The sequence below is a fragment of the Equus asinus genome, unplaced genomic scaffold (genome assembly GCF_041296235.1).
Source record: "Equus asinus isolate D_3611 breed Donkey unplaced genomic scaffold, EquAss-T2T_v2 contig_3, whole genome shotgun sequence".
NCBI classification, from domain to species: domain Eukaryota; kingdom Metazoa; phylum Chordata; class Mammalia; order Perissodactyla; family Equidae; genus Equus; species Equus asinus.
This window is the reverse complement of record NW_027224960.1, coordinates 1,499,775-1,527,191: the sequence shown is the minus strand read 5'-3', so window position 1 is coordinate 1,527,191 and position 27,417 is coordinate 1,499,775. Positions and strand designations below refer to the sequence as shown.

The following is a 27,417-nucleotide window of genomic DNA, read 5'->3' as shown; positions in this document are numbered from 1 at the left end:
ACAATGGTTGTTTCTGGTTTTCTTTGTTATAGCTGTTTTATAGAGGATTAGAATTGGCCACCCCAAGATATATCTCTTTGGCATGAAGATTATTTTGGGCTGGTTACTTTCAAAAACTGCAGACATGAGAGAAACTCTGAAAAGTAGAAGTTACCCTTTGTAAGAGACATTTCCATTTGTAAGGGAAATCTCCATCTGTAAAGATGTCTCCCTCTCTGTACCAGGAAGAAGGGGGATGACCTTACCTCTAGAAACTCTTATCAATGCGGAAGGCAAGGACTTAAATCTGCATAATAACCTTACTCTTGTTTACTGTACTTGTCTGGTAACCTCCCATACTGACTCCCCCTACCCACAACATCCTCCTTTGTCTTTAGCTGAAGATGATATTTAAGGTGAGAGCTTCCGCCATTTTGGTGAGTTGCTCAGTTTTCCTGGGTCTCTCCCATGTATACATGTTATAAAGCTTTGTTTAATTTTCTCCTGTTATTCTGTCTCATGTGAATTTAATTCGCTGTCCAGCCAGAAGGACCTAGAGCGTGTAGAGGAAATATCTTCCTCCCCTACAGTTTAAACTTCTTAAATTTCCACAATGATTATAATTATTTCTATAATCCAAAATCGACAATAACATTTTCTCTTTGTTTTTTATACACAAAAGTCTCAATTTATTTCTGCCCTATAGAAAGTGTTAAAGCATAAATTTTGTTACAATTCCAGAGCTAGGACTACTTATTGTTAAAGTAGAATGAATTATTAAATTGAATGAATTCTCACTACCTTTAGGAGCTTCTGAAGAGATACACAGAGATGGATAGTCATTATGAGTGCTTAAATGGACTCTGCCTTGACTTGGAGAGGGAAATTGAAACCCAAAGAGAGCTTTCAATTAGAGTAAAAGCAAACCTCTCACTTCCACATCCACAAACCAGACAGATTCAGAAACTTCTCACTGCCAACCAGAGATGTTCCATGGAGTTCCACAGAGTCATGAAGAAACTCAAGGTACCACCTGTTTTAGTAATATCTTTGTAAATATTGCCATTAATTTCAGTTACAAACCAGTATATTTAAGTCCTGCTTTGGGAGTTGGTGTATTTGCTAATTAGTACATTTGCTACTGAATTAAAGATGGCATGGGTCTGAGAATAGCATGTGCAGGATCCTCAGTGCATCTAGGACCTGCTCATTCAACAAAACCTGAGCTCTGCCTTTGGCCTTAACAATGTGTCAGGGTGCTGGGGAGACAGAGATGAGCAAGCGCTAAATCTCTCCTAGTCCAGTGGGTGAGGCAGACATTTGAACAGGTGAGAAGTGCAGTAGTGGACAATGTCCTGGAGAACAAGTTGGACAAGACTGGACTGGAAGCTGGGCTCAAGCAGTAAAGCTTAGAGTTCATTTTAGAGATGAGGAGGGGTCACTGGACAGTTATTTTAAGTGGTGGCAGTAATGTGATCGGGTTGCCATTGTAGAGACTTCACTACAGACAAAGAAGAAATGAGTCTGCAGGGGATGATAAGCCTGGTGGCAGAGAGAAGAGACAAGAGGCAGTTACAATTGTCCTGATGAGATGTGATGGGTGACAGTACTATGGGGGAAGGATTCATAGGGATGGAAAGGATGAAAGAAGTTAAAGAAATATTTGGCAGTTTACAATAGTAGGTCCATGTGCTTGACAGTGGAGGGAGGGGAGGGAAGTTCAGACTGAGCCCCAGGATTTGGGCTTAGCCGGGTTTGTGGATAGTGGTGCCATTAACTGATAGAAAGAAAAAACGAAAGGGAGAAGGCAGGTGAGGCAGGAGGAGAGATCTGGTGTTTAATTTGAGATGTTTTGAGATAGAAATACCTATAATGGAACATCCAGGAAGAGAAACCAAGTAGGCTTTTAGTTGTGAATCTGAGGTTTGTCAGGAGAAAAATCAGGACCACAGATAAAGATGTGGGATCCATCAGCATTTGGTGATAGATAGTACAACAGGTGTGAATGAGGCCACCCAGAAGTATAATAGAGTGAAGATAAAAGAGAACTCTGGAAAAGATCAGTTCTCAAGAGGCAGTAGCAGAAAAGAGAGCAACACATGAGTTTGAGGTTGGAAAAGTCAGAGAGATAAGAGAGAACTGAGCAAAAGTGCCATTGGTCAAGTCAGTGGTGGAGAGTGTGTCAAAGATGAAGTGGTCAAGAGTGTCAGATGCTTCAGACAGCCAGAACATGAATGAAGAGATCCCCTCAATTGTTGACAATAGAGCTTACTGGTGACCTTTGTCAGAGCAGTTTTAGTTGAGTGGTTAGGAAAGAGGCCAGATTGTAAATTGTTAAGGAATTGTGGAAGTTGAGGAAGTAGGAAGCGGTATCTTCCCTACCTAGGTAGATTGCCCCTCAGGCTCTAATAGTCTTCAAAAGCCTAACAATCAGATATCCAGAACTTATTCATGAGGTCCATAGAACCAGGGCATTCAAATTCTTGTCCCCTTTAAGCCACACTTGACAGGTAAGTCCTGAGGCAGGGCACACTCACGTTGGCCACCCAGCTGACATAGGCAGGAGAGGATGTTGAAATGAATCTCACTGGGAAAACTGCGTGATATAATTAACCAAAAGGAGGCAATAGAAAAAGGTGGGTTTATAGGGAAAGGCATCATGTTACATTGTAAACATATTGAATCTGAGGTAACTGTAGGACATCCCTGAGGTAGCTCCAGAAGGAAGTCAGAAATAAGAAACTAGAGGTCTGGAAGTCACTCTCTGAAGACGCTGAGAGTAGAAACTTGGGAATAGAGAGAGGTTCTTCCCTTCTTCCTCACTCCTCAGAGGATAGAGACAAACAAGACAAGCCGCCCCACCTCTTAGTCTTGAGAGTTTAGAACTTCCTCTAAACGTGATAAAAGTTTCATTTCCCAATTTGTTTCATGTTTTCCTGCAAGTATGTGTTAAGCCATGTTACAAAGATAAAGGAAGAACAACATGAATCCATCAGTAAACTTGAAATGGTTTTTATTGATGAAGTGGAAAAGCAAAATGAACTGCTAAGTAAAATGCAGCATCTTCAACAAGATGATGATGTACCATCCAGAGAATTAGGGGACCTCCAGTTGAGCCAGAAAATGGATCTACATATTGAGGTATGATTTATTTAAAATGGATTTAATTAGATTTTAAGTCTTTTTATCAAATAGAAAGGTACCTCTTCATGTGCTTAGAGTCATTTTCATTTATGAAATTAAAAACAGCTTGCAGAGGGGCCAGCCTGGTGGCGTAGCAAGTGGGTTCCTGTGCTCTGCTTTGGCAGCATGGGGTTCGCTGATTCAGATCCTAGGTGTGGACCTGGCACTGCTCATCAGGCCATGCTGTGGCAGTGTCCCACAGAGAAGAACCAGAAGGACCTAGAACTAGGATATACAACTATGTACTACTGGGGCTTTGGGGAGAAAAAAAATAGGTTGCAGAATGACAGCTGGCCAGATGTAAAGAGTGCCAAGTCATAGACTAGCCTCCTTTCAGAACTACACAGATATAGAAAAGTAGACTTAATATCAGCAAGTAGGATTTCTTGGAAGGCCAGAATAAGTTTCCAAATGCCTTCTAAAACTTCCTAGATCTGTGACTGGGAGTCACAGACATTTGTATTGTAGCAACCCCACATGGAGTGTCCTGCTCTCACCCAGCAGTGTGAGGCCCCTGCAGTTCCCAGTATGCATGCAAGGCCTGCTGTATGCACAGAAAAGCTGCATCCAGAAGCACTTCAGACACTGTCACAGATTCATTGTTTCGAACAGGTTTTAAAAATGCCAAAAGGCAGAATTTGTAGATGTGCCTCTGTTACATAGCCTATACTGCCAAAATTTTATTATTTAAATTAGAATTATATTTCTAATATAATGAGGATAAATTAGAATTATGTTTACTTCAAAATATTAGAAGTGAAAGTTCAGTAAGGTTATTTTCCCCTTTTTATGATATTTGTCTGATATTTAGATAAAAACTTTCCTAAGATTCAGGAGATTCAATGCTTATTTTTCACACAGGAAATTCTCAAAGATTTTTCGGAATGTGACTTCCACAGCGTAAAGATGGAATTTCAACAAGTACTGAGTAATAGGAAAGAAATGACCCAGTTTTTGGAAGAGTGGTTGAATACTCATTTTGATATAGAAAAGCTTAAAAATGGCATCCAGAAAGAAAATGATAGGATTTGTGAAGTGAATATCTTTTATAATAAAAAGATAATTGTAAGTAGTACTTTTTTTGTGCTCATTCTTTTTTTTTGTTTGCTTTAATTTTTCTGCCTCATTCTTAAAAAGACTTAGAGCAACTTAATTTTAAGTATATTTTCTTTCATTTATTTGTATATGCTTCTTTATTTTTTTATTTGAAAAAGAGTGACTGTAAATGTGTTCTTCCTCTAACACATTTTGCTTCCTTAAGGTAATTAAATATATCAACTTGTAAAGAAGATAATAAAATGTTGCAGTATAACAATCCATTTCCACTGGTGAAACCTCAAATCTTGCCATTTTCCTCTGTCCTTTCTCGCTTCCGTAAGACCTGAGCCTTTTCCCCCAAGTATCCTCAAACAAGGTGAGATGCTAGCCTGTTTCAGGGCTGTGGGCAGCACCTGTGGTCAAGCCAAAGACAGCTCTAGTCCACTAATTAGTGAGGCCTTGTGCTTCTCACCTCGGTGCTGTTGCTATCATACGTGCTGATCCTTCAACTGTGAGGTTCAAACATGTGGTTTGTATCATTGTTCCCAAGGTGACCAGCCCTTGTGGACAGATTCATATGAACCAATATTGCTTGAGATCAGTTTTATTAATTTGTTTTACTTTCCACTGATGAGAAGATTCATTCGGCTTTCTGAAGTAATCTCTACCTCATACACCTGGTAAAATTGTCATTAATCAGAAAGTTGCTTGTTATATAGGCAGTTGGAGCAAAGGGAGCTAGATTAATATTATAGCTCCTAAGACTGGTTTTATATTTCATTTGTTTGGGTAGTTCTTTCCTGACACTTTAATTTCATCTGGAAACTATACTTAAATCACATTGAAATGTAGATAACATTTTTAAAAAAAGGTTTTCCTGTGGATAGTGAATCCCATTTGTCGAATACCCCAAGCTAGCAAAACAGTAAATGAGCTTTTAAAATAAAAAAAAATGGTCCACAATCAATGAAGAAAAGCATAAAACCAGTGTTTGGGATAAGATAATTTCCATATAATTCAGTGTTTTTCTCATAATATTGAGGGCTCACTTGTGGTTAGAAAGTAGAGATTTCTGCTCTGTGGATCAGCATGGATATGTGGCTTCTTCCACCATCTGAGCATAGCAATTGATAACTTGGTGTGGTGTGGGGTCAGTAGTCCAGAACCAAGGAGAGTCCAGGGTGCCAGCAAGAACAACTAATTTAGGATCCGCATCTCACAGAACTACCATAAAGCCACAAAGAAAGATACAGGTAAGGCCAAGAAGGCATTCATGATGAGAGCAAAAAGTACATCCCATAGGAATAGGAAGTAAAAAGATGATAGAAGCAATTTCAGAGTGAGTCAGCCTTTGATGTAATGAGGGTATGGATTGGCTGTTACTCCCTGCACGGAAATAGAAGATTTTCAGATTACGAAAAGTCAGTAAATTTTTTTCCTTATAAACACTGAGGTTTGAAATGAAAGAGGAAAATAGATTGTTATTAAGTTTACTGGGTATGCTCTGCTATTAGATGTCAGTTAATGTTTATATATGACATTATATATGTCATAACATACATAATGATTTTAACCTGACCAGTTCTTCAGATTCCTCTTCATATGTCAGTGCTGATCTAATAGAATGAGATTATCATCTTGCAGATCAATATGAATCCTCTCTAGTCCTTTTTCTTCTTTTATTCTCATAATCAATATCCAGCGTCTTCTGAAATGTCAGGAACTGGTGCAAGCCACAAAGAATGTTCACATTCTTTTAAAGTACTATTCTAGAATGTTCTGAATAATGAATTTCAACATATGCCTTGTCCTAGAACTCTAGTATTTTCCATAGTGGTTTTTTTAATACGTAATTCATTTTAGAAGCTATAGTGTTGTCTTTACTACTCAATAGGCTATAATGAATGAATCAACAGAGTTTGAGGAAAGAAATGTGACCATCACCAAAGAATGGGAACATGACCTGAAATCAGTGAAAGAGAAAAATGAAAAACTGTTGAAAAACTATCAAACTTTGAAGATCTCTCGAACATCTGGTGCCCTTGTTAATCCTACTACACAAGGCGATAAGAATCTTCATGTCACATCAAGAGCTACACAACTAACCACAGAGGTATGAGATTTCTTATAAGATGTTTTTCAATTTGCAGCTTCATTGTAGAGTTAAAGATGTATCATATGTAACATTTCAGAGCAAAATCACAGTATTGAAGGTATTAGGGAACATGCATGATGGACTTGTTTTTTAAATATAGTTCTATTGGGGCGCTCACTCAACTAATTATAAAGCTACATGTTACATAAGATCTTACCTTTGAATTATAAAATAGAAGTAACTCATGCCTTAATTTGATTAATAGGTATGTATACCACTTAAGGTGTTATTACCATACATTATAAGTTTTCTAAATCATGTGACTTTCTATTAAATTATAATCTATGTCTATAGTACCAAACTAGTTTAGAGAGAAAGAGCAATTTAGCTTTTCTCTAATTATCATCAGTGTCTTTAATATTGGTTAATGTGATCAAAACAAAAATGGAAGAGGCTAAAAGTATAATAAATTTCTTATACAGATTAACCTGTGCCCAAGAATCAGTACATTATTTGAATAATCCAATAACTGTATTAACTGCCCTTACTTGGGAATCTGTACAGCAAACATGCTGTTTTATTTTGTTAGCACACACGTCTTAGTGGGGAACCCGAGTGAATTACAACTTAGCATTTTTACCAAAATAAATATTTATAATAAAACATCAACTGCCAGTTTAATAATTATTACTAGTGGAAACTAGAAGATCACTAATATAGAGTTTATTGATTTGCTGATCACTACAGACCTCAGTCAGCTGTAGAGGTAAAAATAGTGGAAATATGAAACCCATCTTCCAAAGCAATAAGATAAACAAGCACAAGGAAATCCCATTTTCAATGACCCCAGGAAATACCCCATCAGATAATAAATCGTATGTTATTAGTTTGATAATTAGGCCAAATCAGAGTAGCACAGAGCAGGTCAGTGATGTGGAGGTAGAGCAGTGGGGCAGGCAGAGAGTTGGGCAGTCCACCCAAACAAGTAGGAGAATTCAGTGCATGACAGTAGGAGCAGTCAACTCGGGGGAAAGATAGTCTGCTTAATGTTTGAATCAGAACAACCAACTAGCCATCTTAGAAGAATAAGTCTGGACTCCTACCTCATTCATTAAACAAAAGTAAATTCCAGGTGGACCAAAAAGAAACATTTTCCAGGAAAACCTGCATGTGTGTATATGTGAACAGTCTTATATTATGAACAAATTAAGATATTTTTGTATTTATAAAAAACTGGAAATAACCTAAATGTTCATTAGTAGGTGACAGGTTAACTAGTTTATAGTACCTCCATGAAATAGGATATATTTACCCATGAAAACAAAAATGCGAGAGATCTATGTGTTGATAATGAAAAGATCTGGAAAATATATTATCAAGTGAAAATAAAATTTTTAATTTTTTAAAAAGCAGGAGGCTAGCCCCATGGCATAGTGGTTAAGTTTGCATGCTCTACTTTGGCGGCCCAGTTCATGGTTCAGATCCCAGGCACGGACCTACACCACTCATTGGCAGCCATGATGTGGCAGCAATCCACATATAAAATGGAGGAAGATTGACATAGATATTAGCTCAGGGCTCATCTTCCTCAGCAATAAAAACCCACAAAAAACCAGAAGTATATATTTATTGTTGTTATGTGCTGTAGAGTCAGCTCTGATTCCTGGCAACTCTATGAATGAGTGATGTCCAATATCCTGTCCTCAAGAGCCCTACTCAGCTCCTGTAGACTCACGCCTATGGCTTCCTTTCTGGAATTACTCCATCTCGTATTTCGTCTTCCTCTTTTCCTGCTGCCTTTTACTTTTCATCATGTCCCCAAGGTAGGATAGTCTCAGTTTTACAGTTTTTGCCTCCAGAGATAGGTCAGGCTTAATTTGCTCTTGGACCCACTTGTTCATTTTTCTGGCAGTCCAGGGTATCTGTAGAGCTCTCCTCCAACACCATATCTCAAATGAGTCCATTTTTTCCTGTCAGCCTTCTTCACTGTCCAGCTTTCGCACCCACACATAGTAATTGGGAATGCGAGGATGTTGATAATCTTGGCCTTGGTCTCTAATGATACTCCCTTACTGTTGATGATCTTTCCTGATTCTTCCATCGCTGCCCTTCTGAGTCACAGTCTTCTCTTGATTTCTTGGCTGCGGTCTCCATTTAAACTGATGACTGAACCAAGGGAAACAAAACCTTTAACAATTTCAGTGTCTTCATGGTCTACATTAAAGTTGTATAGTTCTTCTGTAGTCATATCTGTCTTCTTCATGTTCGAATGCAGTCCTGCTTTGGCTCTTTCTTCTTTCACGCTATTCTGTGTGAACTTTCTTCTTACACACTATTGTGTGTGTGACTTACTGTTTTTGTAAACTGTATATTCACATGCGTAGATACATATAGAAAATTTCTAGAAGGATACACTTGAAAGAGTTTAGTAGTCATCGCTTTAGAGTCAGTGGGGGTTCTGAGATGGGGGAACTTAATCTTAATTATATGCCTTTGGATTTTTCCACATACTTGTATTTTTCAGCATAAAAACTAGGTAATAAAAATAAAGGGAAAGATATGTTACATGTATTCCTCTAAAGTGTCAATTAACAAATATACTTTCTGTAAGTAGTGTTAATTTAAAATGTAAGTGCCTATTTAATATGCTTAGCACCATGCTAACTAGTAAATAAAATAAGTACTAACCTTATATAAAATCTGGGCCTCTTTTAGTCCTAAATGATCAGCTTCTAAATGAAAAAAATAATACATGTATAAATTGAGTGACATTTGGAGTCTCCATCTATCCTATGTTGATGCAATCTGAAAGATTAATACCTATATATGATCTTTGTTTCATATAAACTGTGATTCTGTCTTCAAGGCACACCTTATATATGTGTGTTTTTTTTAATAGAAGATTCAAGAGCTGGAAACTTCACTACGTGAAGCTAAAGAAACTGCCATGCAAAAGGAAGACAAGATTATAAAGATACAGAAAGAGCTTGAGATGACTAATGATATAATAGCAAAACTTCAATCACAAGTTAATGAATCAAATAAATGCCTTGAAAAAACAAAAGAAATGATCCAAGTACTTCAGGTAACTTAAAACTCATTTTATAAATAAAGGCATAATTTTATAAATTATGCATAATAAATATAAATAAATGCATACGTTTATTTTCATGCCAAATAATGATTGTTTTCATCTTCCTGTAAAAATTATTTTTAAAAAACATAAATATTCTTGACAGTTTAAAATATATCTTATTTTTTTAATTTTTTTTAATTTTTTTACTTTTCAAAGTAAGGAAATTTTTTATTTTCACTTTAATTTCTGAATGCCAAAAATGTAGAGGATGTATGTTTGTATATCTCTAGTAGTATATTGAAACATTTTTTCATAAATATGTTTTTTTTTAATTTTTTATTATTGCAGTAACATTGGATTATAACATTATATAACTTTCAGGTGTACATCATAATATATTTCGAATTCTGTGTAGATTACATCATGTTCACCCCACAAAGACCAATTATCCATCACCACACGTGTGTCTAATCACCCCTTTTGCCCTTCCCCCTCCTCCCTTCCCTTCTGGTAACCACCAATCCAGTCTCTCTTGCTCTGTGTTTGTTTGTCATTTTTATCTTCTACTTATGAGTGAGATCATATGGTATTTGACTTTCTCCCTCTGACTTATTTCACTTAGCATAATACACTCAAGGTCCATCTATGTTGTCACAAATGGCCAGATTTCATCATTTCTTATGGCTGAGTAGTATTCCATTGTGTATATATACCACATCTTCCATTCGTCCCTTGATGGGCACCTAGGTTGTTTACAAGCCTTGGCTATTGTGAATAATGATGTGATGAACATAGGGGTGCATATATCTTTTATGCCTTTGTGTTTTCAAGTTCTTTGGATAAATACCCAGCAGTGGGATAGCTGGATCATATGGTAGATCTATTCTTAATTTTCTGAGGCATCTCCATACTGTTTTCCATAGTGGCTTCACCACTTTGCACTCCCACCAGCAATGTTTGAGGGTTCCTTTCTCTCCACATCCTCTCCAACACTTGTTGTTTCCTGTCTTGTTAATTATAGCCATTCTGACCAGAGGGAGGTGATATCTCATTGTAGTTTTGATTTGCATTTCCCTGATAGCTAATGATGTTGAACATCTTTTCATGAGCCTGTTGGCCATCCATATATCTTCTTTGCAGAAATCTCTGTTCAGATCCTTTGCCCACTTTTTAATTGAGTTGTTGGTTTTTTTCTTGTTGAGACTTTCTTTTTATTTTTCAAAAAAATATGCTTCTTATCTAAATATTTAATACTCTGTTAGATAAGTACATTTTAAAATTATATTTTTTTCTACTTAATCCCCTGTTATTGAGTCCCACCTGGTAGCCTATGGGCTTAATCTAACCTGTTTTCTCTAGAAAGAGCAGAGTTGAAATGTTTTTGAGCTTGAATGCCGTTACACAAGTCGCACCCTCCTTCATCACAGCCTTCCTTCCTCGTCTGAGCCACAGCTACTTCTCACTCTTCTGCTACTTGGGTCGGATCCTAATAGGCATTTTGTTCACTGTTCCTGCTCCAGTGTCTCTTCTCTTCATTCCAAAATTAGAAACAAGCCAAGAATGCCTACTCTTTTCATTATTTAACATTGTTCTAAAAATTCTGGTTCTTTCAATGAGACATGAAACAGAGAGGCAAGAGAAAATAATCTTAATTTTGTTTTTAGAAATTGTTAGTATAGCTAAAAACCAAGAAAATCAACTGTAAAGCTTTAAAATCCTTGAGAGTAATTTTTTAATACTTTAAATAACTAAATGATCACATTTTTATTCATTCAGCAAGTATTTGTTGAATACCTACTATGTGTTGGTCATTGTTCTAGATGCCATGTGTACTGCAATGGAAAAAAAATAAAGCCTCCTTGAAGAGGCTTACATTCTGCTTCATGAAGTCAGAAAATAAACAAGTATATATGTTTGTTAAACGGTGAGAAGTGCAATGGAAAAATATTAAGCCAGACAGAGGTATATAGGTGCAGGGTGAGAGTGGGTGTGAGTAGGAGTGTGATTTTGTAAGGGGAGTTGAGGAGAGCCGCACAATTAAGATGACGAAGTGATGGTGTGAGCTGTCTGGTAGGGAAGGGCCTTCTAGGCAAAAGAAGTAGCAAATGCGAAGGCCACAACACAGAAGTAGTTGAGATGTATTCAAGGAAACAGCAAGAAAGCCAGCGTCTCCTGAGCAGCGTGGGCAAGGATAGAAGGGGAAATAGGTGAGAAGTAGCAGAGAGCCAAATCATAAAGCATCTTGAAAGCTATTTGTAAGCACTTTGGGTTTTATTCTGGATGAGATGGGAAGTCATCAGAGGATTTTGGCAAAATGATATAGTCTGACTTAAATTTTTAAAGGCTGCCCTTTGAAAATAGAATCCAGGAAGGCGTGTTTGTTAGTGACGTGCCAGCTCCTACAACAAAGGGAACCACAAAATGCAATGGCTCAAACAAAACAGAAGCTTATTTCACACGTAAAAGTGTGGGTTCCAGCTTGGCAAGTGGCTCCTTTCCACATGGTCATTCAGAGGCCCCCGTTTCTCCCATCTTGTTTCTCCAGCACTTCCTTGGTGCTGTTTTCATCTGCATGGTTAAAGCCCAGTTGTAAGCTGTCCGTGCTCAGGCTCACAGAAAAGGGACAAGATGGAGAAGCTAAAAATTGTCTTAAAATCTGTACTCATAAAGGCTCTGGCCCAGAAGTGGCACATGTCTCTTCCTCTCATATTTCTTTTTTTTTGCAAAATATTTAGATTCAATTTATCAAAGAGAAAGCCAAACACGTACCTCTCGTATTTCTTGGAGTCAGAGATGATTCCAAAGTTTTTGGCCTGAGCAGCCAAGAAGATAGAGTTGCTACATACGGAAATGGGAAAGACTGCCAGAAGAGGAAGTTTGAAACCAGGAAAGTTCAGTTTTGGACATGCTGAATTGGAAATGCCCACTGGGGACACCCAAGTTGAGATATGACTTAGGCAATTGAATATCTGAGTCTGAGCAAGATATAGGCGAGAGGTTTAAGTTTGGGGAATCATCAGCATATAAAAATCATGAGACTGGACGAGGGCATAAGCATAATGGAGAGGAGATGTGGAGTAACCAAATGATACTGAGATGGAGCAGCCAGTGAGTGAAAAAGAAAAGGGGGTCTGGGCAACAGAGTGGTTCCAGTTTCTTCATATAAGTGAAGCTAGTGTTTCAAGAAAGAGGGAGTAAGCGACAAATTTCTCCACACTCAGTATAGATTGGTACAGGTGTCTATGGAGAGAGGAATATCTTTCCTGCATACTAAAAGTAACCATTTAGATAATATAATAGAGTATGCCATTGTACAGCATCCATGAGGAAAGAAAGCAAAGTATAGGGTATCCATAAAATCTTTATACAGTTTGAATTTTTAAGAATCTGTTTCTGTATTTTATATAAATATTCTATAAAATGCAACAGTATATTTAACTCGAGATTTGGCATAGTAAAATGCAAAGATATTAACTTTTAACCTATTCACCACTATTTTAATTCACCTGGATATAGCTGTCCAATATAATGTAGGGTTTATTAAGTGAATATAGAAGAAAGTAATTTGAACAAATGACTCATTAACAGTTTTGTTTAAATCTTGATACATTTCCTCTGTTGTATCTTTACAAATTATTTATATCAAGTAGCAGTAAATTTGTTAAAAATTCAAACTGTGCTAGTACTTTAGGGACATCCTGCACAGTGGGAAAAAAAGATCTTATTTATAACTGGCACAAAATATAAAATGCTCAAGTGACTAACCTTAACAAAAAATGAGGCAACATATATGAAAAGAACAACAAAACTCTAAAAGGAAATATAGGAGAGCATGTGGTTTAAAATAAGAAATATGCTATTTCCTAGGTTGTAACCTAAATACTGTACAACCATCAGTTTTTCCCAAATTAATTTCTAAAGTTAATGTAATTCAAATCAGAATCTCAAAGGAATTCTTTTTCTGGTAGAGCAAAGAAAGTTTCTCAGCAGACTCCATCTAAAATAGGATGAGCAGGTGCTGTTCACTGAGAACACAGGCGCTCAGACTCCTCAGGCGGCTAGAGGATGTTTAAGGCTGTCAGCGCTTCTGAGTGCAGCTTGGGCACACGTCATGTGTTTGAAATAAGGAATTCTCACTGTCTTTCATTTCTAAGAGAGTATTTCCAATTTCAATTTCTTTTACTCAAGAATTGTTTTAAAACTGTTATATATGACTAATTTATTTCATTATATTGTGGCAAAAAAATTACTGCAATTTCTCCATTTTTAGAATATATTGAAATTTTCTTTTAGGTGTCATAAATGAATAAATATTTTTAGAGTTCTTTGAACTTTTAAATCAAAATGTATACAAATAGATCAATGGAACAAAATAGAGAGCCCAGAAATATATACAAATATAGTCAGTTCATCTTTGACAAAAGAGCAAAGGCAATTCAATGGAAAAGGGTAGTCTTATCAACTAGCGGTGCTGAACAACTGGGCACCTTTCACAAAAATTAACTCAATTGATTGTAACCTAAATCTAAAACACAAAACTAGAAAATGCCTAGAAGATAACGTAGGAGAAAATCGAGGTGACCTTGGGTTTGGCATTGACATTTTTTTACATACAACACCAAAAGCATAATCTATGAAGGAAAAAAATTGATAAACTGGACTTCATTTAAATTAAAAATGTTTGCCCTATGAAAGACAAGCCACAGACTGGAAGAAAATCTTTGCAAAACACATATCTTTCAAGAACTGTTATCCAAAATATACAAAGAACTCTTAAAACTCAATAATTAGAAAGCAAACAGCCTGATTTAAAAATAGGCAATGGATCTGAACAGACACTTCACCAGAGAAGATACACACATGGCAAATAAGCATATGAAAAGATGCTCCACATCATATGTCATTAGAAAATTGCAAATTAAAAAACAATGAGATACCACTGTACATCCACTGTATCTCAAAATATAATGGCCAAAATCCGGAACACTGACTACACTAAATGCTGGCAAGGAGTGGGGCCAGGAGCTCTTGCTCACTGCTGGTGGGAATGCAAGTGGTACAGTAGCCACTTTAGAAGAGAGTTTGGCAGTTTCTTACAAAACTGACACCACTCCAGCCAGTCATATGCTCAAGGAGTCCCTGATATCAGCATCTGGTCCAGAAAGCCAGGGTATTTTACTGGTGCCATGACTGAGCAAATACTGGGCTCCTCCCAGAATGGGCTTATCTGACCTAGTCAGCAACCCTCTTAAGCTGAGCATCTCAGCTTTGGAAGCTTGCATCTTTTTAGTCTTTGCTAACTACGTGTGTGTGCAAATGTTTTTATAGGCACTGGGGGTAACGCCTAGAGGAATGAAGAGCTCTCTGGGTCCCTATTTAGATGGGTTTATTTTTGTATTCAATATATAATAGTAATCCATAGTATGGCTGTGGTAACAGCAATAAAAGAAATGAATGATTTATTCAGCAATAATAAGAAATGAGCCATCAAGCCACAAAAGACATGGAGGAACCTTAAATGCACATTGCTAATTTTAAAAAGCCCATCTAAAAACACTGCATACTGTATGACATTCTGGAAGAGGCAAAACTAGGCGAACAGGAAAAGATCAATGATTACTAAGGGTTCTGGGGGAGGGTGGAGGGATGGATAAGTGGAGCACAGGAGATTTTTAGGGCAGTGAAACTATTCTGCATGATACAGTGATGATGAACACGTGTCATACATTTGTCAAAACCCATGGACTATACAATGCAAACAATAGACTCTAATGTAAACTGTGAACGTCAGTTAATAATGTATCGATATTGGCTCATCATTTGTAACAATCATACCACACTAAGATGTTAATAATAGGAGAAACTAGGGGAGGACACGGGTATTACCGGGACTCTATGTACTCTGCTCAATTTGTCTATAAACCTAAAATTGCTCTAAAAAGTTAAACCTATTTATTAAAAAAGATTTTTGTATATGTTTGTATGTATATATGACTGATTTTTTTTCTGAGTCGAAGTAGATGTATGGCTAGATTGAACCAACCTTGAGTACAGAATATCCCCAATAATGTTATATAATATTTTGTGCCTTGAATTCAGTTCTACTTTGATATTTATATTACTGTTCATCTCTTGTCTTATTTTCCTGATTTACCTTTATCTACCCATTTCATTCGTTTCAACCTTTCTGTTTCATTTTGTTTAAGTATATTGTTTTTTAATTGGGAAAAATATTTGTTTTAAGAAATAGAAGTCATAGGTTTTCTAATTACACATTAGCTTCCAATAGCTTCACATGTACTTCACATCAAATATCTATTTGTTACTCATTTTAGGGTTAAAATTTGTGCCTTTCCTCCTTTTCATATGTTTGGAGTTTGCTGTTTTAAAATGTTCCTACTATATTAGGTAGTTAACAAGTCTTTGAAACTGCTCTAAAATTACTTTATTTCTCTTTTCTCTAAAACCTTTAGGACAAAGTTGCTTTAGGAGCTAAGCCCTATAAAGAAGAAATTGAAGAGCTCAAAACAAAGCTGGTGAAAATAGACCTAGAGAAGATGAGAAATGCCAAGGAGTTTGAAAAGGAGTATGTCTTTGTCTTAATTGAATATGACTTTAGTAGCTTAAACTTCCTTTCTAAACTGTATAAATTTAAAATATATTAAGATATTGTTATTGCTTTTTATAAAATAAATACAAACATCTACAGATTTTAAAGTTATTAAATTCTCATTATGTATGCAAAGGTTTTGAAAACAAGCACAATTCTGATCAATTACTGACATACTATGTCTTTGGATACTTCTTGTTCAATCATATAGGAACAGCTTAAAAATGGCCTTTTTTGTTTGAAAGTGAATATTAAGAACGTGTGTGTGTTTTTAGCAGTTTGTCTAAGGTTTCTGTTGGTTCTCTTAATTTCATTTGTTCTTCCTATTGTATTTTTGTGTAAGGTTTTATTTCCTTTTAAATTGTAGTACTTAGTGCCCAAGAGCATATTCCCTTTTTATTGATTTATTTATGTATAGTACCATATACAATAGCATGCCTAAAGTTCTTTGTGGTATAGCATAATGAAAAGAACATTAAACAGAGAGTCAAGGAAACTGAATTAGAAATATAATGTTGCCACTTATTAATATGTCACCTCTGACTCCTCACACTTTTTATTCTTCCTGTAAATGTTTAATAAATGTTTAATGATGATATCTAATTTTGCCCAAAAAGTCGCACTCTGAATCTTCATGCATTCTAACCAGCCTTCTATTGATAGGACTGTTGGTTTTAGTGGAGCATCATTAAAAAGGCAATTTTAGTGGCCAGCCCAGTGGCACGGTGGTTAAGTTTGCACATTCCGCTTCGGTGGCCCAGGGTTCACCATCCTAGGTGTGGACCTACACATCACCTGTCAAGCCATGCTGTGGTAGGCATCCCACATATAAAGTAGAGGAAGATGGGCACCGATGTTAGCTCAGGGCCAGTCCTCCTCAGCAAAAAGAGGATTGGTGGCAGATGTTAGCTCAGGGCTAATCTTCCTCAAAAGAAAAAATTTTTTTTAAATAAATGCAAAGCAATTTTATATAGAATAGAATCAGCAGATACTTTCAGTCTCTAAGAAAGGCAGAAAGTCTCATAATTTAGCATTGCCAATTAACACTCAAGCAAATAATTAACAGAATGTCTTTTTCTCCTGGGTGCAATGAGCAGACTGTGACCTCTGACTGTGTCACCTCAGATCAGAGCTGCAGTCGAGTGTGCTTTCCTTACAGTATATACAGGAAGGTGCTTTTGGTTTTACGCTTTGGTAATTGTTGTACCTTCAAGAGGTTTCTAGGACCTCATGATAACAACCCAATTATTTGTTTTATGGTGCCCCTGAATGTAATTTTGCTCAATATCCAGTTAATGATACCTATTGGGCTTTCAGAAATTTTAAAAGAATTGGTTTCTCAATGTTAAAAAAAAATTGCCCCTGCAGCCAAACAGAACACTTCCAATTTGATGGTGTTATTTATGGCTATAAAGTGCATGATACCAGGGGGTATCGTGAGGGCTTACCTACTGCTGCTTATGCATATCATATCAATGTGATGTATCTTATCAGAAAATTCTTGACAGCAGTTCTGTTTATTCTTCCATTAAAAATTAGTTGCTGGCCTTTTACATATTTCTGTTGTTATTCTTAATAGAATTACTTGTACAAAAGCCACTGTAGAACATCAAAAAGAAGTTATAAGGCTATTGAGAGAAAATCTTAGACGAAATCAGCAGGCCCAAGATACTTCAAGTAAGTAGAAAATGCTGATATTTCCAGATCTTTTTCCATCTTACTTCTCAGTATACTTACACATTTTGAAGACTGCTACTATATATATGACAGTCAAGAATAAACCTGTTAATCACTAATTTATAAAGAACTATTTTTAAAATGAATTCATTGAGATCATATTTATCCTGTGATACCTCCTTAAGTTTCCTGTAATCTCAACTATTTATCCATTATAGATTCTTAAAAACTATGAATGTAACCTGTGCGCTATCAGATCTTTACATATTAGTGAAGATACCTTCAGTAGTATACAAGAATGACTTACCTGTCAAGGTAGACATACCCTTCCCAATAAAACACAAGCATATCTTAATAGATTTTAACCATGTGCACTGTAAAAACATAGTCAGTATACAGTAAATATTATCCTACTTGTTGTTGGTACTGAAAATACAGACTTGATGCTTACTGGCAAACTCTTTGAAACTTATCTTAGATACAGTTTTCAAATCTAATCATCAAATTTCTGCATATACATTCCTCAAACTGTATCTTTTCCCATATTTCTGTCTCTTATGTTTCATTTGAAAAGAGAGAATGCTGAACAGTACTTGGGGCAGCTTTGTGTAGTGGGTCCAGCATCGAAATAACGTCACGAACAGTTCTCTAAGCTGACTGCCCTCACTTAACAGCCTGTGAAATCATGAGGAGAACGCCTGACCTTCTAGATTGGATATAGACTTGTAAGGATCAGGCTAAAAGTTGTGTGTGAAAGCACACTGAAAATTCTAAATGTCAGGCAAATGCAAGATGATGTTTGTGTGTATTATTGTCCACGCATTGTCTGGTGCTTGTTTAGTTTGAACTGCCCTAGTGTCCATTGCAGGATAATTGCAGCTCCTACCTGGAAAACTTCAAGGGGTAAAAATAGAACTTTTGTTGTTAGAGAAGGGTCAGGATGATTCCTTCTAATTTGTGACTTTCAGGTACGTGTTGTACCTGAATTCAGAATAATTCAAAAGGAAATGGACATTGAGTGTCTTCCCCACACTCATCTTGCCCCTCCCTTGTAAACAGTCAGTGACCCAGTGGATCATTCCACTTTCTAAGCACCTCACACTTTTATGCAATTTTACCTAAAATTTACAAAACAGTTCTTTACATTACTTGTACACATATGGTGTAAAATACTGGATAGTATATTCTTTAATAGCAGTCTAAGGTTTATTTAGTTAACAAATACGTGTTGAGTATTGGGAGCACATTGACTGCCTTGGGGTGGACCCCACACACGCTGTGTGGTGGAAGCAGCCCTCCAGGGGACCCCACTGGCGTCGAGAGTAGACAGTGAAGGGCAGCTCCGACTGCTGCCGTCACCGTGAGTGATCCTAGCAGGTGGTGGTGGTGGAGATAGTGGGTGGAGAGAAGCAGGGGTTCCGCAGATACTTAGAATCCATGATGGAATTGGCATAGGAGGTGAGGGAAGAGGAGGAAGTCAAGGGTGACGTTCAGGGAGATGGTGCTGAGATGTTTTGTTTTTTATAGTGATTTATTGAACTTACTAATGTTTCCTTTATTGTGAACTTTGGAGATAATTAAAATTATCACCTGTCTGTGTGTTTGCCTCCCACAGTGATATCAGAACATACTGATTCTCAGCCTTCAAGGAAACCCTTAACCTGTGGGGGTGGCAGCGGCATTGTACAAAGCACAAAAGCTCTTATTTTGAAAAGTGAATATATACGGCTAGAAAAGGAAATTTCTAAGTTAAAGCAGCAAAATGAACAGTTAACAAAGCAAAGGAATGAAATGTTAAGGTAAGATCTGCTTACCTGATACAGGAATTATGCTTATGGTGGTATGTGTGGGAGAGGATGATGCCTACACATGCATATATATTTTTTGCAGTGGGCAACCCCTCACACATATAGGGGAAGTAAATTTTAGAGCTCATGTAATGTGTCTTTTTGAAAAGGAATGAGAATATGGTAGCACCATTCCAGAGGTTTGCTATCCATCAACTGACCTTTTTTTTTTCCTGAGGAAGATTCGCCCTGAGCTAACATGCCAATCTTCCTCTATTTTTAGTATGTGGGCTGCCAGCACAGCATGGCCACTAACAGAGTGATGTGGGTCCACACTCGAGAACCAAACCCAGGCTGCCAAAGTGGAGTGCCCGGAACTTAACCACTAGGCCACAGGGCTGGCCCATCAACTGATTTTAGCTAAGCCTGTTTTTAACTAAGCCAAGAACCAAAAAGTAAACCAAGATCTTTGAGGGGAGCTTAAATATGCCACAAATATGCCCAAGTCAGTGAGGCTTTACTCAAAGGAGAATCCCTCAGGTCCATTATTGTAGCCCATTAACCTTTATAAACAGTTGTAAAAAATTTAATTAATTGGCTTCTACCAAAGATTAGAATCTTGTGCTAATCTTTACTAATGATGCAATAGAAGAAAAATAGGCATTAAATAAATATGCAAATAGCTACTGTTCTGTGTGAGGCTATTAAACAACAAAAAAAGCAAACAGGACATTATGAAAGGGTCCAACAGAGGGATCAGACCTTATCTAGATGTGGGGAGGGGCGGTGATCAAGAAACTAATATGTAAGAGTAGATCTGAAAATGAGTAGCAGTTAGGCTTGATGACAGTAGAGATGGCTAAGCCTTCTAGGCTGAGGGAACAGCATGTGCACAGGCTTTGAGTCAAAGAGGAAAGTGGAACAGAAAGACATGCAGTGTGGCCAGAGCATACAGAATGAGGCAGAGTAAGTGCAAGATGCGATGCCAGAGGCCACTGGTCCAGATTACACATTGCAGGTCATTCTGAGGCAGCTGGGGTGGTCTCCTAAATGTAACGGGAGGATTACCACCACTGGAGGATTTTAAGCTGGGGCCTAATGAGCTCATACGGCGTCTCTAGCTGCTAGAGCAGAATGGGGGGGAACCCAAAAGTGTGAGGTTGTATCAACACACTTGGCTGACTGATCAAAGAAAGGAGAGCAGGGCCTAGGATTGCTTCCCAGGCTTCTCTGAAGGAGTGAATAAATGCAGGCAGCATTTCCTGTGGGAAGCAACACTATAAGTAATCCAGAAAAGCACAGTGTAATATATCTTTTAAAATAACAAAGGTACATTAAAGATTCATCCATCCAGAAGACTAACTTATCAAATTATTGCCACAGAGTATCAGTAGATAAACCATGCTGGACGACATCACTGATTCATTTGAAACCTAATATCATACTTTTCAAGATTCTGTGATCACGGAGATTTAGTACAATTTTTCAATTTATATTGACCTCATTTCATTTTCTGAACTGTGGAAATAATCCAAACTTAGGAAGCATTAGGTTGAAATTAAAATGTAAATATGATAAAATGGTAAATTATATGTCACATATATTTTACCACAATTAAGAAAAAAAATTTTATGTAAATATGAATATATTTCTGGAATTGAGCAGTCTTACAGTCTCTTTTATTTTTCCCCACATTTAAGCAATAATCATCATCTTTCCAATGAGGTCAAAATGTGGAAGGAGAGAACTCTTAAAAGAGAAGCTCACAAAGAAGTGACTTGTGAGAATTCTCCAAAGTCTCCTAAAGCGACCGGACCAGCTTCTCAAGAGAGACAGCATACGCCTTCTCAATGCAAGGAACGGAATTTACAAGATCCTGTGCCAAAGGACTCACCGAAATCTTGGTTTTTTGATGGCCGATCAAAGTCTTTCCCAGCACCTCACCCAGTTCGCTATTTTGATAACTCAAGTCTAGGCCTCCGCCCAGGTGGGTAAATATACTGGTTACTTGGGGATCGGGGATAACGGTTGGAACTCATTTGTCCCCTGTGGCCCCAAAGGGCAAGTTTAGACAAGAGAAGATGTCATGGAGAAGCTGCACTGCAGAGATGTCATTTGCTGTCTCTGTGAGAAGTTTCTCCAAAGCACAGCACTGAAGTGAAATCACTTTTTACCCCGAGGGAAGTCTTATTCTGCCTCCTGAACCTTCAACTTTTCCCTCAGATAGACAAGCAGCTCTCGAGGACACAGAGAGACACCATCCTACAAACATAACTACTTTTACTGCAAAAGACCTTCTTATCAATTCAATGGGCCAGTATTTCCAGTAGCATTATATTCATTTTACACAAGCCAGATCATAGACTTATATCATTTACATATTCATTCAATGAACAGAAATTTTTGGTCTCCACCTATGTGTCACATATTGCACCCTGATGGTACATTGATAACCAAACCAGATATGGCCCCTGCCTTCCTGGAGTTCACAGTCTAGTGGGTATAGACGGTGATCAAGTAGTCAAAAAAGGTACAGTTCTAGAGTTCAAAAGCCTATGAGTTTTTAATAGGTTGTTTTAGGAACATAAGGAAGTCTTCCTTGAAGAAGGGGACTGAGATCTAACAGGTTAAGGTGAGTTAGCTTAACAAAGAGGGGAGGGGAAGGCGATTCAGGCAGAGGGAACAGGGTCGGCCCAGCTGGGAGAGACCGTAACCAGGGGAAGGGTTGGAAAACCACGTGTGGCCAGAGCGCAGTGCACACAGGTTCCTCTGGGTGAAGTCGGTGAAGCCAGAGAGAGAAGAGCCAGATGCGCAGGACTTTGTGGGTTGTGGAGAGGAATTTTTACTTCATCCTGGGAGCATGCTAGAGGAAGCCGTTGAAAGATGTTAAAGAACAGCAGGAGAACATAATGGGTTATCAATTTGAAAACATTACCTCAGCTGTAAGGTAAACTGTATATAAGCTGTATGTTGTGTTGCAACCAAACGTGTTTTTTAATAAGATGACTTTTGCTTTCTATTTTTTTCTCAGAAGAACAAACTGCTGGAGCAGAGAGTGTGGATCCTCAGCCAGGCCCTTGGCACGCCTCCTCAGGACAAGCTGTGCCCGAGTGCAAGACTCAGTAAACTCTGCTGTCACTTTTCTAGGGGCCTAGTGTTCCTTATTTAGAAATGACTGTATTTGTTACTTTATTTTTCTATCCCTGGCAATGATGTCACAGTCCAACTTAATTTCAATTCAGTTTGCACTTTGCCATTAGAAATTGAGGCATTCCAGTCATTTAGAATGGTGATAGACTGCCTTCTTCCTGAATGTGATAATACTTTAGAAGTTGAATTGTTTTATTTATTTATATATTTTGTGAAGAATAAAGTTATTGAAGGAAATTTCCAGTCTTTCCGTGTATACATAAAATGTATACATTTTCATTAATCTCGTTATCCACATGTGACTTAGATAATACATAAATTAAAGCATCATTTAATTAACAAAATTCCTAAACCTGGGCTCCCCGCAACACATAAAGCATCTATGGATGGGCTTCACACAATCTGTAAAACCTCTGAAATTTTATCTTTTGTGTGTGGATTCAGTTTTCTAGGATACTAGGGTCCCTACTTTCTTATAACATACTCTCTGAGAGGTCTGTTACTCTATAAGAGGTTAAGAACTGTGGTTTTAGAGAGTATCTGATAGTACTTTTATATCATATGACTTTGAAAAACCATATAAAACAGCAAGTTGCATAAGGTTTAGAACAGAGTTAGTGATTTCAAGGCATTCTTGGCTCTTTGGTAAGAAGACATTCAAAGGGAGAGATTATTAATTATATCATAGCCATCACTGTTAAAGTCTATGAATTGGTTATTTCCCTTACCTTAACACACTGTCACAGGTTCACTAGGGTGAAGTGAAACTGTGCCTTCCTATAACGCTGTCCCTCAGGCCTGTCCCTTGGGAGTTTGGTTTCTCCTCTGCACCCAAACCAGACATGATTACAGAGCTGCAGGTTGATTCTCTACGATGTTCACTCCTCCACTGAATAAGAGTATTGCAAAGTAGTAGGTATGTTCACCTGGGTAATAAAACGACTTTAAGGCCATTAAAAATATAATCAGTCTTAAAAATAGATGATGACATAAAGAGATGGAAAGAGATTCCACGCACATGGATTGGAAGAATAAACACGGTTAAAATGTCCATACTACCCAAAGCAATCTACAGATGTAATGCAATCCCAATCAGAATCCCAATGACATTCTTCATGGAAACAGAACAGAGAATCCTAAAATTCATATGGGGCAACCAAAGACCCCAAATTGCTAAAGCAATCCTGAGAAAAAAGAACAAAGCTGGAGGTACCACCATCCCTGACTTCAAAGTGTACTACAAAGCCATAGTGATCAAAATGACATGGTACTGGTACAAAAACAGACACACAGATCAGTGGAACAGAACTGAAAGCCCAGAAGGAAAACCACACATCTATGGACAGCTAATCTTTGACAAAGGAGCTGGGAACATACAATGGAGAAAGGAAAGTATTTTCAACAAATGGTGTTGGGAAAACTGGACAGCCACATGCAAAAGAATGAAAGTAGACCATTATCTCATGCCATACACAAAAATAAAATGGATCAATGACTTGAAGATAAGTCCTGAAACCATAAAACTCCTAGAAGAAAATATAGGTAGTAGACTCACTGACATCAAACTTAAAAGGATCTTTTTGAATACCAGGTCTTCTCAGACAAGGGAAACAGAAGAAAAAAAGTGGGACTTCATCAGACTAAAGAGCTTCTGCAAGGCAAAAGAAACTAGGATCAAAACAAAAAGACAGCCCACCAAGTGGGAGAAAATATTTGCAAATCATATATCTGACAAGGAGTTAATCTCCATAATATATAAGGAATTCACACAACTGAACAACAAAAAGACAGCACAATCAAAAAATGAGCAGGGGATATGAACATTTTTCCAAAGAAGATATACAGATGGCCAAGAAACACATGAAAAGATGTTCAACATCACTAATCATCAGGGAAATGCAAATCAAAACTACACTAAGATACCACCTTACACCTGTTTAAATGGCTATAATCACTAAGACTAAAAATAACAAAAGTTGGAGAGGGTGTGGAGAAAAGGGAACCCTCATACACTGCTGGTGGGACTGCAAACTGGTATAGCCACTATGGAAAACAAGATGGAGGTTCCTCAGAAAACTAAAAATAGAAATACCATATCCAGTTATTCCATTACTGGGTATCTACCTAAACAACTTGCAATCAATAATCCAAAGAACATATGCACCCCTGTGTTGATAGCAGCACTATCCACAATAGCCAAGACCTGGAAGCAACCCAAGTGCCCATTGACCAATGATTGGATAAAGATGATGTGGTATATATACAATGGAATACTACTCAGCCATTAAAAGAAGACGGATCCATCCCATTTGCAACAACATGGAAGGACCTGGAGGGAATTATGCTTAGGGAAGTAAGACTGAAAAAGACAAACACCAGATGATTTCACTCACATGTGGAATATAAACAAACACATGGACAAAGAAAACAGTTCAGTGGTTACCAGGGGAAGGGGGGTGAGGGGTGGGCATAGGGGGTGAAGGAGAACACTTACGTGGTGACAGACAAGAAACAATGTACAACTGAAATTTCACAATGATGTCAACTCTTATGAACTCAATAGAAATTATATATATATATAAGATCAGTCTTCAGATATCCAGTCTAGTAGAATGTTGCTTAACTCTTGAATTTGGATATCTTTCATTCCTCAGATTTGGGAAGTTTTTGGCCATTATTTCCTCAAATAAATCTTTTGTCCCTTTCTCTTTCCTTCTGGAAGTTCCATGATGCATATATTGGTCCACTTGCTGATGTCCCATAAGTACCTTAGGCTCTCTTCACTTTTCTTTATTCTTTTTTCTTTTTTCTTCTCTAACTGAGTAATTTCATATGACCTGGTTTCAACTTATTGATTCTTCTGCTTGATCAAGTCTGCTATTGAACCCCTCTGTGAATTTTTCATTTTAGTTATTTGTATTCTTCAGCTCCAGAATTTCTGTTTGGTCCTTTTTTATAGTTTCCATCTCTTTAATATTCTCATTTTGTTTGTGCATCATTTTCCTGATTTCATTTAGCTGTCTATTGGTGTTCTCTTGTAGATCATTGAGCTTCCTTAAAACTATTATTTTCAAGTGTTTGTCAGGTATTCATAGGTCACCACTTCTTTGGAGTTGGTTTCTGGAGATTTAGTTTGTTTCTTTGATTGCATCGTGTTTCTCTGTTTCTTTGTGTGCCTTTTGATTTTTTTGCTGACTTTTATGCATTTGAAAAATAGCCACCTCTTCCAGTCTTTATGGGCTGCTTCATACAGGGGAAGACCTTCATCAGTCAGCCCAGTTATAGATTGTGGGCCCTCTGAAAGCTTTTGGGCAGATGTGACTCTCTAGGCTTGTGTGTGTGATTTGCCAATTAGAGAGGTTTGCCAGTTTCTTTTTCAGGAGCTCATAATCTCTTGCTCCCTCTAATATCTGTCTGTAGTACTGCAGCTTCTTTGGTGCTGCAGCAGGAAGCCACCCCACTCTCCTTTGTTCTCATTGGCCCCCAGGCATCCAAATTACGTCAGCTCCCATCAGCACCCCAAATCAGGTGAGATAGAAACCAGTCCCAATGGCAGCCCTCCAAAACGCTGGCACATAAGACACACGCTCTGTTCTCCTCCCTCCCTCCCTCCCGAGGATGAAGCTTCGAGTTGGGCACCTACTCCTGATGGTGCTGAGCCACGCTAGTCTCTGTCTGGTGCCAGACCATGCCAGTTCCATCAGCAGTTCGGGTCAAGTGAGACAGAAACCAGTCCTTCAGGCAGCTCTCCAAAAAGACGGAACTGTGAATGAATTTTCCTCTCTTTTCTTTCCCCTGCTCCTCACGATGGAGGAGCTGTAAGCAGGGGTGAGCTGTGCTGGCTTGGGGGAGAGGTGGTCGCAGGGAAAATGAAAGGGCTCTTCTGCCTAGTTTCAGGGTGGAAGTTGTTAGCTTTGCCCTTACCCAGGGGACTGCAACTTCTTACCTGGCTTCTGAAGTTCTCACAAAGATACTTTGGTCCATGTATTGCTGTTAAGACAGTGTCTCTGTCAGGGAAGAAGAGCTGGGACTTTGTATTCCTCCATCTTGCTGATGTCTCCCTCAGAATGTTGCTTAACTCTTATGACCTGAGTTTCAGTGTCATGATGAAAGATTGTGAAGGAACAATGATGAAAGTTAGCAATGGAAACTTGCGAGAATGTTAAAAAGCAGTAAGATGGTCAGACGACGCTAAAATCTGAAAAGTCAAGTCAGGACCAGAGAAGACAAAATACAGTATTGTTCATAGGAAACATTTTCTTGAGAGCCTAGCAGAATCATGTTCAGGAAACTTATTGAGAGCCTGCCATTCATACTCAAATATTTAACTACCTTCTACTGTGTGCTGATCACTGGTCTAGGCACCGAAAGGCACTGACTTTGTGGGACTCATGTAGCTGGAAAACAAATAACTCATACTTTTAATATGAGCTGATCACAATGTAAGGGTGAAAAAGATATGGTCCCTAACCTTAAACAAATTTAGTCCACTGACTATACAGAGGGGTAAGCAAATATCTGCAATACCATGTGACTTAGGCGGTCGTAGAGTAAGCATAATTGTTGAAGATCTGTGAATAAAGGGAGGCTGAAGACAGCTGCATCGAGAAAGAGGTACCTGAGTTGGCCTTGATTAGGGAACTCTCATATTCATAAAAAGTCTATTCCAAAATCCTCAAAAGTCAAAGGAAAGGTATTGGCGCTGGCCCCATGGCCAAGTGGTTAAGTTCGCATGTTCTGCTTTGGTGGCGTGGGGTTCACTGGTTCAGATCCTGAGTGTGGACCTACCACCGCTCATCAAGCCATGCTGTAGCAGTGTCTC

General features: G+C 37.9%; 1 pseudogene; it reads left to right on the top strand.

Moving 5' to 3' along the window:
- The window catches only part of LOC139043591 (centromere-associated protein E-like), a 79,680-nt pseudogene extending 56,662 nt beyond the window's left edge, over positions 1 to 23,018 (top strand).
- Positions 23,019 to 27,417: the final 4,399 nt, after the last annotated feature.